The 11,553-nt window shown below is 45.4% G+C and overlaps 1 long non-coding RNA gene across 1 annotated transcript in view; it reads right to left on the bottom strand.

Annotated features, from left to right (window-relative positions):
• Positions 1–351: 351 nt before the first annotated feature.
• Positions 352–11,553, bottom strand: part of LOC121314843 — a 29,411-nt gene continuing 18,209 nt past the window's right edge. Inside the window, exons 2-4 of the long non-coding RNA XR_005950170.1 lie at positions 1,072–1,461; positions 825–939; positions 352–572 (exon numbers count right to left, since the gene is read on the bottom strand). This is a non-coding gene — a long non-coding RNA (uncharacterized LOC121314843). The remainder of the gene's footprint in view (positions 573–824; positions 940–1,071; positions 1,462–11,553) is intronic.

Raw genomic sequence — 11,553 nt, 5'->3', positions numbered from 1 at the left:
TGCAGTAGTTGCAGGAGCAGGAGTAGCTACAGGAGCAGGAGAAGCTACAGGAGCAGGAGCAGCAGGAGCAGCTGCAGTAGTTGCAGGAGCAGGAGTAGCTACAGGAGCAGGAGCAGCAGGAGCAGCTGCAGTAGTTGCAGGAGCAGGAGTAGCTACAGGAGCAGCTGAGAAGCTACAGGAGCAGGAGCAGCAGGAGCAGCTGCAGTAGCTGCAGGAGCAGCAGTAGCAGGAGCAGCTGCAGCAGCAGCAGCTAGTAGTGCAGTAGCAGGAGCAGGAGCAGCAGGAGCAGCTGCAGGAGCTTTGTGTTAGTATTAGTGTTTTACTGCTGGTCGAAGGTTGTACCCTGCAATTGAGAAATAAGGAACGGAATGAAACAGGACATTGAGAACTGTTGTATTTTATTCTGGGACTTTTTAAAATTTTTTGTCTGCTTTGCTAAATCCTTTGGTTTAGCAGGAAGTGGATCATTCATTGAGTCTAACAAGAAAGTTACAGCGGTGTGTGGATTGTATTGTTCCGGGCTGGGGAATTGTCTGCCAACCTTGAGTTGCAGTGTGGAACAGGGTGGATACCTAAGGAGAGAGAAGTGGGTGTTCAGACAGGAAGTGGGTTGACCAGCCCAGCTGAATTACTTACTGATTACATCCATCTGATCTTGTGTCTGTTTGGAATCAGTTGCAAGGTGATTGATTAGCAACAACTGGGATCCCCTGACTGCAGCAGGGGCTGTCTGTCTACGTAAGGGAAGTGATATTTTAAATATTTTTCTTTTATGATTATAATTACATTTTAAATCTGTTTGAGCCCCATTACGGAATACATACCCTGTGCTGAGCCAGCCTTTTGTGTGTTAAATAAGGCTTCTTGAGCTGTGATCAGCGGCAGTGGAGTTGATCATTATTGAGTGTAGAGTGAGAGATGAGGCACAAAGGGTGGCACCTGCGTTGAGAGGGGGAGGGACAGTGACCGAAGCCTAGCATAGAAGAAGAGCTACATGGGTTAAACACAGTGAAAAGGGAGGTGACCCAGACTAACTGGGAGTGTGTGTGAAATCATAACTAACCAACTTACCTGTATATGTGCTGGACCCTGAATGTCTTTACTGTTTTGCCCCCTCCCAGGTTTCCTGGGATCTCCCACTCTAGATTCAGTTTGGACGCTAGAGGAGGTCTTCATCCTCGGTGACATCACTCCATGACTCTGACCTCGGACAACAACCATACCAGAATTATTAATAGATATATTTACATTTATGACACTACAATCTCAATTCTACCAGTTAAGAAGAAACTTGTTTGAAGGACGTTGTTCTAAATAATATTTAAAAAAACTTTGTGTACATTTGCTCAATGAGTTATCCCTACTTGTTTTTGCCTTGTTAACCAAATAAAAAATGGTAACTTTGATTATACTTTCCTCTGTGTTGGTGTTGTGGTGGATCCTGGGAATCTAAAGAACCTGCTAAAGGAAGGAAAGACCTGGTTAGTGTTAGGAGGACCTTACCCTCCAAAGACAAATACTGGCATGGTCGGCTACAAATATGGTACTAGTCATTAAACTTACCATTAGTGGTTGCCTGTCATTTAACTAGTGTCATGTGTGACATTATGACATGAGCACACTTGAGAACGCTGTGCTCAAGTTCAGCAGCAAGAGCGAAGAAGTTTTCCAGTTCAAGCAACGCAGGACACAAAGGAACAAGGAATTGATGAAGGGGGTGCATTTGACCACGTGCAGAAGAAATGTAAGTTCTGTGTCTGAAATTGATGGTGTTTAGATATTGTAGGAAAACAGTGGAAGCAGAGCCCACAAAATTCAACTTCACACACACAGTTAGGCAAGATATTTCAGATAGTCGCTTGAGAGTGGGAGTGAGAAATGCTACCTGAATCTTCTCCTGAAGACGGAACATCAGGTAACCAATCACTATCTGATTTATGTTTATAACTAGCTGCTACATTACTATGTCTAACAATACATGTGTAAGCTTTATGTGTGCAACTTTTGAATATATATATTTGTAATGATCCCTTATATATTAATATTAGCTGTGCACCACTAAGGTTTGGAGCTCTTGAGAGACTGACATCAAACTCCACCTCCCAGCAGAGGAGAGGCAGTGTGTATAAGAAGAGAGTTGAACAAGTACAGCATGGCAGTTAATAGTTGTGCAGGGATATGGGAACTCTTACAATAATATGCATTTATTGGCTATCTGTGGTTTGTGTACTCGATTGTGAGGATGGAGTAACGAAGAATGTGATGGAAAATAAACTGAGGCCTTTCCAAATATCTGGACTTCTGCGCATTCACTCAAGGGTTCTTTCCTACATTCTGGCAGAAACCTGGAATCAATAACTGGAAATGTGCTAACATACTTATTAGTATTGTGCACACATCAAATTAGTTTCCTTAAATAATGTTAATTTAGAAAAGAAATGAAGACACTCCACCAGGTCTGTCTTTTATTCATCTGATGCTCATTAGATGTTTCATTTTTTTCCAGTTATTCTATATAGTTTTGTCTGATTACTTTTGTCTTGTTGGGCACACAATAGACTGTTTTACTGTCGTGTATTAAATGTTTCAGTGTCTCTGTGTCTCCAAGCTAAAGTTTTCTTTCATTTTAAATTCTGCAGGAAAATTACTGTGATAAATTATGTGAAGTGTGGACTCACTGTCAGACAAGCCAGTGTTTTAATATCTGCCAAGGCAGCACAACAGGCAGGTCTACTAAATTCAGACAGTAATGGTATCTCATGGTATTTAAAAGCATGATGTTGTCTAGGGGAGGATCATTTGTTTAAATGTATTTGCAAACTGGAGGAGGAGACTGGTGACACATGCATAACCAAGCCACAAAGAGAGGCAGGGCTGTGCATTGCTGTGTTGTTACTGTGAACACTCCTCAAAGAGAGGCAGGGCTGTGCATCACTGTATTATCAATGTGAACACTCCTCAGAGAGAGGAAAGGTTGTACCTCGCTGTGTTGTCAATGTGAGCACTCAGAGAGAGGTAGGGCTGTGCATCACTGTGTTGTCAACGTGAACAATCCTCAGCGAGAAGCAGGGCCGTGCATCGCTGTGTTGTCATGTGAACACTCCTCAGAGAGAAGCAGGGCCGTGCATCGCTGTGTTGTCATGTGAACACTCCTCAGAGAGAAGCAGGGCCGTGCATCGCTGTGTTGTCATGTGAACACTCCTCAGAGAGAAGCAGGGCCGTGCATCGCTGTGTTGTCATGTGAACACTCCTCAGAGAGAGGCAGGGCCGTGCATCGCTGTGTTGTCATGTGAACACTCCTCAGAGAGAGGCAGGGCCGTGCATCGCTGTGTTGTCATGTGAACACTCCTCAGAGAGAGGCAGGGCCGTGCATCGCTGTGTTGTCATGTGAACACTCCTCAGAGAGAGGCAGGGCTGTGCATCGCTGTGTTGTCATGTGAACACTCCTCAGAGAGAAGCAGGGCCGTGCATCGCTGTGTTGTCATGTGAACACTCCTCAGAGAGAGGCAGGGCCGTGCATCGCTGTGTTGTCATGTGAACACTCCTCAGAGAGAAGCAGGGCCGTGCATCGCTGTGTTGTCATGTGAACACTCCTCAGAGAGAAGCAGGGCCGTGCATCGCTGTGTTGTCATGTGAACACTCCTCAGAGAGAAGCAGGGCCGTGCATCGCTGTGTTGTCATGTGAACACTCCTCAGAGAGAGGCAGGGCCGTGCATCGCTGTGTTGTCATGTGAACACTCCTCAGAGAGAGGCAGGGCCGTGCATCGCTGTGTTGTCATGTGAACACTCCTCAGAGAGAGGCAGGGCCGTGCATCGCTGTGTTGTCATGTGAACACTCCTCAGAGAGAGGCAGGGCCGTGCATCGCTGTGTTGTCATGTGAACACTCCTCAGAGAGAGGCAGGGCCGTGCATCGCTGTGTTGTCATGTGAACACTCCTCAGAGAGAGGCAGGGCCGTGCATCGCTGTGTTGTCATGTGAACACTCCTCAGAGAGAGGCAGGGCCGTGCATCGCTGTGTTGTCATGTGAACACTCCTCAGAGAGAGGCAGGGCTGTGCATCGCTGTGTTGTCATGTGAACACTCCTCAGAGAGAGGCAGGGCCGTGCATCGCTGTGTTGTCATGTGAACACTCCTCAGAGAGAGGCAGGGCCGTGCATCGCTGTGTTGTCATGTGAACACTCCTCAGAGAGAGGCAGGGCCGTGCATCGCTGTGTTGTCATGTGAACACTCCTCAGAGAGAGGCAGGGCCGTGCATCGCTGTGTTGTCATGTGAACACTCCTCAGAGAGAGGCAGGGCCGTGCATCGCTGTGTTGTCATGTGAACACTCCTCAGAGAGAGGCAGGGCCGTGCATCGCTGTGTTGTCATGTGAACACTCCTCAGAGAGAGGCAGGGCCGTGCATCGCTGTGTTGTCATGTGAACACTCCTCAGAGAGAGGCAGGGCCGTGCATCGCTGTGTTGTCATGTGAACACTCCTCAGAGAGAGGCAGGGCCGTGCATCGCTGTGTTGTCATGTGAACACTCCTCAGAGAGAGGCAGGGCCGTGCATCGCTGTGTTGTCATGTGAACACTCCTCAGAGAGAGGCAGGGCCGTGCATCGCTGTGTTGTCATGTGAACACTCCTCAGAGAGAGGCAGGGCCGTGCATCGCTGTGTTGTCATGTGCGCACTCCTCAGAGAGAGGCAGGGCCGTGCATCGCTGTGTTGTCATGTGAACACTCCTCAGAGAGAGGCAGGGCCGTGCATCGCTGTGTTGTCATGTGAACACTCCTCAGAGAGAGGCAGGGCCGTGCATCGCTGTGTTGTCATGTGAACACTCCTCATAGAGAGGCAGTGCCGTGCATCGCTGTGTTGTCATGTGAACACTCCTCAGAGAGAGGCAGGGCCGTGCATCGCTGTGTTGTCATGTGAACACTCCTCAGAGAGAGGCAGGGCCGTGCATCGCTGTGTTGTCATGTGAACACTCCTCAGAGAGAGGCAGGGCTGTGCATCGCTGTGTTGTCATGTGAACACTCCTCAGAGAGAGGCAGGGCTGTGCATCGCTGTGTTGTCATGTGAACACTCCTCAGAGAGAGGCAGGGCCGTGCATCGCTGTGTTGTCATGTGAACACTCCTCAGAGAGAGGCAGGGCTGTGCATCGCTGTGTTGTCATGTGAACACTCCTCAGAGAGAGGCAGTGCCGTGCATCGCTGTGTTGTCATGTGAACACTCCTCAGAGAGAGGCAGGGCCGTGCATCGCTGTGTTGTCATGTGAACACTCCTCAGAGAGAGGCAGGGCCGTGCATCGCTGTGTTGTCATGTGAACACTCCTCAGAGAGAGGCAGGGCCGTGCATCGCTGTGTTGTCATGTGAACACTCCTCAGAGAGAAGCAGGGCCGTGCATCGCTGTGTTGTCATGTGAACACTCCTCAGAGAGAGGCAGGGCCGTGCATCGCTGTGTTGTCATGTGAACACTCCTCAGAGAGAGGCAGGGCCGTGCATCGCTGTGTTGTCATGTGAACACTCCTCAGAGAGAGGCAGGGCCGTGCATCGCTGTGTTGTCATGTGAACACTCCTCAGAGAGAGGCAGGGCCGTGCATCGCTGTGTTGTCATGTGAACACTCCTCAGAGAGAGGCAGGGCCGTGCATCGCTGTGTTGTCATGTGAACACTCCTCAGAGAGAGGCAGGGCCGTGCATCGCTGTGTTGTCATGTGAACACTCCTCAGAGAGAGGCAGGGCTGTGCATCGCTGTGTTGTCATGTGAACACTCCTCAGAGAGAGGCAGGGCCGTGCATCGCTGTGTTGTCATGTGAACACTCCTCAGAGAGAGGCAGGGCCGTGCATCGCTGTGTTGTCATGTGAACACTCCTCAGAGAGAGGCAGGGCCGTGCATCGCTGTGTTGTCATGTGAACACTCCTCAGAGAGAGGCAGGGCCGTGCATCGCTGTGTTGTCATGTGAACACTCCTCAGAGAGAGGCAGGGCCGTGCATCGCTGTGTTGTCATGTGAACACTCCTCAGAGAGAGGCAGGGCCGTGCATCGCTGTGTTGTCATGTGAACACTCCTCAGAGAGAGGCAGGGCCGTGCATCGCTGTGTTGTCATGTGAACACTCCTCAGAGAGAGGCAGGGCCGTGCATCGCTGTGTTGTCATGTGAACACTCCTCAGAGAGAGGCAGGGCCGTGCATCGCTGTGTTGTCATGTGAACACTCCTCAGAGAGAGGCAGGGCCGTGCATCGCTGTGTTGTCATGTGAACACTCCTCAGAGAGAGGCAGGGCTGTGCATCGCTGTGTTGTCATGTGAACACTCCTCAGAGAGAGGCAGGGCTGTGCATCGCTGTGTTGTCATGTGAACACTCCTCAGAGAGAGGCAGGGCCGTGCATCGCTGTGTTGTCATGTGAACACTCCTCAGAGAGAGGCAGGGCTGTGCATCGCTGTGTTGTCATGTGAACACTCCTCAGAGAGAGGCAGAGCCGTGCATCGCTGTGTTGTCATGTGAACACTCCTCAGAGAGAGGCAGGGCTGTGCATCGCTGTGTTGTCATGTGAACACTCCTCAGAGAGAGCCAGGGCTGTGCATCGCTGTGTTGTCATGTGAGCACTCCTCAGAGAGAGGCAGGGCTGTGCATCGCTGTGTTGTCATGTGAACACTCCTCAGAGAGAGGCAGGGCCGTGCATCGCTGTGTTGTCATGTGAACACTCCAGTAAATTATCGAGTGGGAAGCCGGCCAAGGCCAGAGCTTTGTGAGCAAACCTTTTGAAGTCAGACATCCTCACTCCCACTCTCCGCTATGGAACAGCTTTGTTACTGTTATCACCAATATTGAAAAGTGCATTGGAAGATTAACCTTTATCTAAGGCCTGGGTGGTGGATGACGTTCAAAGTTACAGTATTTATAGAAAATCTAGATATAGATGTTGTACAAGAATAGGCTTGATAGGGACTTTGTATTGGAAGCAGCACTAGTAAGTGTCTTATGATTGTATCTATAATATAACCTACCTAAACAATTCTACTGGTACAGCACACATGCTCAAATCAGGTTTATAATGACCTTTGCAGTCCTTATAAAAGTTTACTACAGTATGTTTGTTGTTCTACCATGCTTTTCCAATGGCTATACAACACATTTACCATAGTTTACCCTGGTTTGCCATGTTTATTAATGTGCTTTACCATATCTCTCTGTGCTTCACAATGCTTACCTATGCTTTACCATGCTTTCACTGTGCTTTAGCACACTTTGATATGCTTTTACACATGGCAATACTCTAAAATCCATGATCTGACACATGGGAATGCTGTGAAACCCATGACATCCTGACACATGGGAATACTCTGAATCCCATGATATCCTGACCTAATTAGTGAGCAGAGTCAATGCTGCTGTTCATACATTCACAATCCCAGCACAGCAATGTGTCTATTCAGTCAAATCCTATCACAAGGCCTTATTGACAGGTAATATTTTTAATGTGATACAATAAAGTATCTCAATTTGACCTCAGGACAGGAAACAAATCTGAATTCAGCAAGCCATTCCACATTTACCCATTTGCCCCCACTATTTTTTGTTGTTGCATTATTATCATTTTGTTCACAGGGTGAATCGCTGTCCAAGCAGCTCTGTGTTCACTCTGTCACCTTGATTAATCCGCCTGGCTCTGGTAAGAAATGGCCGTGCCTCTCTTCCCAGCGACTCGGGACCCCAGTTGTTTTCATATGGATGAGGAGTCCTGCACCTGGACTGCGCAAGAAGAGAAAGAACTGAACCATCCAGTTACCTCAACCTGATTCTGAGGGACCATTTATAAACCCTGGCAGCAGCATGAAGCAGCCAGCATTAGGGCAGGGTCAGCAGTCAAGGAGATTTGCAGCACTTTTTATTCATCACAAAGGTAAAACAGCACTTGCATAGAAGAGGGTAAGTATCCAATGTATGAAAAAGAGCATCTCAAGAACAGCCTCATTTTGAAAAGTGCAAGCAGCTGAGATGTTTGCACCTCTTGACAATGCAAAAAGAAGAACTCACTTTTATCTGTTTTATGAGCTGCCAGCTGGATATTGTATTTGAACTCCTAGTGTTACCTCATTCAATTCAAGATTTGAATGTTGCACTATTTAAAGTGCTTGTAGCTAATACAATGAATCCTACCTGTTGTGCTGTTCCGTGAGTTATATACTGTATCCAGTTTTGAAAGAAACACGTTAGAGTAAACCTGCATTTTTTATTTTAAAACTTGGTATCTGGAACTACACCTGCTAAAATAATAGTGGCCTACATTAGAGATTCCTGATTGGTGGATGAAAGTTCTGAGGGTTCTAAAACATAATTAAAAAGCTTCAGCCTAGAAAAAAGAAGGGAAAGAGGGGATAATTGAAGTCTTTAAAATCATGACTTGTACAGATAAAGTTAATCCAAGACAAGCCTTGATGGACCAACTGGCCTTTCTCATTCCCAGACTATAATAAATAGCAGTTTAATTGTCATCAAACTCTCATGTGCACAGCTGTAGCCAAAGGTTTTGCATCATCCCATTGAATTAACTCATTGTGTTTCATAAAGTCGAATGAAACCTGTTGAATAACTTTACATTAACATATTGAATTACAATTTGTAACTTTCCATATACTTAACGGAAAACTGACAAAAATGGAAACATTTGACATTTAGAAATCTAACATTCTAACACAAATATTAAACTACTATTATGGCTTCCAGTAGACGTTTGAGGTATCATTCTATTGTTTCTTTGATTGCATGATGTTAAATAAAATATCTTCATTATGTTATATAGGTTTTTTTGTAGAATATGTGACTGTTAGAATAAACTGAACACAATAAAGACATCAAACCAGAGCAATAACAGTGCTACTGGAATGCTGCAGACACAGCTGCTTGTCTGCAAATCTTCCGGTTATAAATCCTCTCCCTGGGGAGGCAGGCTTGAAAAGGAGCTCTGACCTGCAACTCTGACTCACCCTCTCTGTTGTTGCATACTGTCAAATCAACACAGTCACATTTTCCACTTCAGTGTTTGCATATATTTCTTTTCTCTAAAAGGGAAAACAAGACAAGCATGTCATTCGTCCCCCCAGTAGCATAAGTTGATCATCATGCGACCATATACCCCCAGATTCTGACACACTCAATATATCATGCTAAATAATGTCCTTTTCAAGTTGGTCAATTCTTGGATAAGCAGTTCCCTAGATATGCATTATGTAAGTGGTTCATACAGACAGACCTTCAGTCAGAAAACCTCCATACACCCTGTCAGTATTGGGGATGGGGAGAGAAGGGTCTACAAGGACTGAGTATTATTTATGTGTATTTACAGCACTCAGGGTGCTTTCAAATCAAGTAAATCCAACAGCACTTTCTTGAGATACCACCATTACGGTTCTGCTCTGTGAATGGAATTTGGTCTTTTCAGAATGTGAAATGGGTGGAAGCCGTCAAGCAGTTCTAATTACAGCACCAGTGAGCCAGGGAGCCAGACTCCAACTTGACATGTTTGGCCCCTGGGAATAAACCAGCAGTAGAAGAGACCCTGGATGTTATTCATTTGCTCTGTAAGTGTGGATTTCACTTAATGGAAACTGGACACTTTCATTAATAATTAACACAGGGCACCCAAGGATATTACAAAATGACAGTACAGTAAGCATTAAACGCCTGTAAAACCTTGAAGAAGCAGTGTGCCCTTTGAATAACATTCCCTTCATAAATAAGGTTCTCTGTACCGGTATGACAGGTGTTCTTGTCACATTAAGACAGGATTGCATTCTCAAGGTCTGTAAATTTGCTTAATCTCTGTGGTGGATGCATGTTTTTACAGTTTACATTTTTAGAATATATTTCAGGATGTCAGCAACATTCCGAAGGTCTGTAACTGCAGTGACGCAGTCTCTTAATACACTGACAGCATGAGACCAGTCTGATGCATTGTAATGAGACAATTACCAGGGTAGAGCATTAGACTATCATCTGAGTACTAAATTCGTTTATGAATCTCAAACCCCGGTAGAGATAAATTTTTTCTGTGTTTTTGGGACAGACAAGGTCCTAATACATCCTTCTAGGATGGGTACGTCATTGGCATTGTGGTAAAATAAAACAATTAGAGGCATAACTAGAGTTTTACACATTGGATTAACACAACAGTGGTGTCATTGCTTTGAACAAGACCTGTGCTTTTATTGAATATATCACAGTGTGGGCTAATATAGTTCCCCGCTCATGACTCTCACCTCACATAATCTCACGAGCTGTCCGCTGTTCCCCGCTCATGACTCTCACCTCACATAGTCTCACGAGCTATCCGCTGTTCCCCGCTCACAACTCTCACCTCACATAATCTCATGAGCTGTCCGCTGTTCAAGAATTGAATCTATTCAGTCTTGAACAAAGAATACGTGGCGACCTAATTCAAGCATTAAAAATACTAAAAGGTATTGACAATGTCAACCCAAGGGACTTTTTCGACCTGAAAAAAGAAACAAGGACCAGGGGTCACAAATGGAGATTAGACAAAGGGGCATTCAGAACAGAAAATAGGAGGCACTTTTTTACATAGAGAATTGTGAGGGTCTGGAATCAACTCCCCAGTATTGTTAGTTGAAGCTGACACCCTGGGATCCTTGAAGAAGCTTCTTGATGAGATTCTGGGATCAATAAGCTACTAACAACCAAACGAGCAAGATGGGCCGAATGGCCTCCTCTCGTTTGTAACCTTTCTTATGTTCTTATGTTCTTAATGAAGTTTTAACATGGCCAGGTTACTGACCCTGATTAAAAGGACAGGTGGATGAGACCTACACCCACATTATGTAGCATGGGAATTGCTACAAGCTTTAGCCATTACTTTTTGGGTTTTAAAAAGCACTTCAAATGAGACCATGTTGTGGTCTGAGTTTGCCAATGGTTCTCTGACCTCTGTTTTAGTTATTCTGTCTTTGTTATTTGAAAAGACTAAATACATGTCTCCCCTCTAGTCATTTATCATTTCCACCATTTCGATTTTGTCTGTCGTGCTCCCCACCGGGTTTTCCCATTTTATATGGGAGAAGTTGAAATTCCCCATTAATATGGCTTCTCCTTGGCTGCACGCATTTCTAATGTTATTGCATAACGATACATTCAGAGAGACCTAATGGGTACCATTGAAGAATACAATAATTTCTGTAAGAGCACAGATACCAATAGTTATTCAAATATTGAACATATTGATGTGTAATATAAAAGGTGAGGCAAAAAAGATTTCCATAGATGTGTAACTTGCAAGGGTTTGAGACAATCAGAATTCTACACTAATAATGTCAGATGATCATATTACCCCACACTGTGATATATTCAATAAAAGCACAGGTCTTGTTCAATGCAACGACACCACTGTTGTGTTAATCCAATGTGTAAAACTCTAGTTATGCCATTTGTCTTATAACTACACCTATCTTTTATAAATATTAATTTTAGGTAAATTAAATGAAAAACTGCCTCTCATTCTTTTATTTTACCACATTGCCAATGACTTACCCATCCTAGAAGGATATATTAGGACCTTCTCTGTC

Source organism: Polyodon spathula, chromosome 1 (assembly GCF_017654505.1).
Source record: "Polyodon spathula isolate WHYD16114869_AA chromosome 1, ASM1765450v1, whole genome shotgun sequence".
Classification (NCBI taxonomy): domain Eukaryota; kingdom Metazoa; phylum Chordata; class Actinopteri; order Acipenseriformes; family Polyodontidae; genus Polyodon; species Polyodon spathula.
Note: the sequence above shows the minus strand (reverse complement) of the source record. Positions and strands in the feature narration are given on the sequence as shown.